The sequence below is a fragment of the Triticum urartu genome, chromosome 4 (assembly GCF_003073215.2).
Source record: "Triticum urartu cultivar G1812 chromosome 4, Tu2.1, whole genome shotgun sequence".
Classification (NCBI taxonomy): domain Eukaryota; kingdom Viridiplantae; phylum Streptophyta; class Magnoliopsida; order Poales; family Poaceae; genus Triticum; species Triticum urartu.
In genome coordinates, this window is record NC_053025.1 from 348238829 (window position 1) to 348240714 (window position 1886).

The following is a 1886-nucleotide window of genomic DNA, read 5'->3' on the forward strand; positions in this document are numbered from 1 at the left end:
CAACACGGCTGCCGACTCACTCGTCCGCACCGGTTTACAACGCCGCGGCCAACTCGTCCGTCCAACAAAAAAAATACCAGGTGCTATCCTTTCTATGTATTTTATCAGCACATATTAAATCATTTAAGAACAATTACTCTGGTCTGTGATATTTTTTCCAGGACCGATATTTCTTACAAAAAGGTGTTGCAGAAGGGGCGTGGGCAAGTATTATTTTTTGCACTAGCGCTCATCCTGCGCAGGTTGCCACCCCCGCTATATCAACACATGCGATTGATTTATTGTCCGCCCCCACGGCCGATTCTCCCGCACGCACCGGCTTACAATGCCGCGGCCGATTCATCTATCGGTGCCGCCTCTGATACGGTGGACGTCTTTACCATCCGTCTCTCGCGATCCGGTCTAAATCAACACACCGGGCCGCACCTGTTTGCCTAAGCTGTTTACTGAGTATAAAGTCAGTCACTGCTTGGGTAGCCCAGTTTTCTTCCAATAACTCTGGAGAAAATTATCATATACTATCAACCGCCGTCTGCACTGGGTGGCCCAATGGGCAGACGCACAAGTCGACGCACAAGACGCACAAGTGGCCCAAATAGCCAGTTGGAAGGAACCATTGGCCGAGTTGCTGACACGGCTCATACGGGATCATTTATAACCCGCCACAATCACCTCAACCTTCTGTGGATTCACATCGTGCTATCAACACCAATGATATACAAGTTATGCCAGTTTATATCACGGTCAAGTATGGAGTCTCAAACCAACTCCTCGAATCACCTTTGAGACTCGGGGGCTACGATGACATGACTTAGCAAATCTTGCCAGTTTCAACAAATTTAAAAACCCCAGGACGATGGAGGGAAAGATAACCCGGTCCCGGAGGCTACTGTTATATTGATGAAAATTTAAAGGCCGTCAGAAAATTTCCCGCTTAGAAAGTATATGACAGTTACAAAATCCCGGCTCAATGAAGAAGTTCCGGGTCATCAGAAAGAATTCCGGTTTAAAATCCGGCTCAAGGGAAGTCAATCTCACTGAAACTCTCAAATATCTGGTTTACAATCCGGTTCAAGGGAAATCTATTCTCCCACAAAGCTCCGAAGCTCTCAAATCCAGTTTAAAAATGTCCGGTTCAAAAAGGAATTAACTTTTCGCAAGTTCGAGTTTAAAGGCCGTCAGAAAATTTCCGGCTGAAAATGAAGATTCCGGTTTAAAATCCGGTTCAAGGGAAAGATGTCTCCCACAAAGCTTTGAAGCTCTCAATATCCGGTTCAAAATCCCGGTTCAAGAAGAATTTATCTCTTGCAAAAAGTTAAAGGTTGCCGAAGAGGACCTGCTGCCATGATGCGCGGTTCAAACATGGGTATCCTGCCTTATTGGTTTATCATATTATTGATCACTTGGGGGCTTGGTCGTATTCGAACCATAGCTACACCTCTTGATCGGCTCAAGGCCAAAAGAAAATTACTTAGGGGCCAAAGAGAGTGTTGCAAAAGCACAACTCAAACATAGGCACCCACTGAGCACAACTCAAAATATTGCTTGGGGATTCTTTGCTATCGCTTTGAACAAATAATCTACACTTGTAATAGGCTACCAAGCCACGGCTTGGAAGCCTGGTGTATACACCTAAAACCCTGGGTTAGCCTGCCTTTTTAAGTAGGTCACTCCGTCCAGGTAAACCTGGTATGACCTGCCGAACTTCGACAAGTCAATCTCATAAGACCCTGAACTTGTCAAAGTTAAAACGACGATTGGTTAAGGATTGAGGACCATCTTAAAAGGCTTTGTGAAATGGTTTAACTCAGTGGCCTGGCAGCCCATGAAAAGCCTCGAATTTGGGGCCTGGCAGCCCGTGAAAAGCCTCGACTACAAGTTTTTCA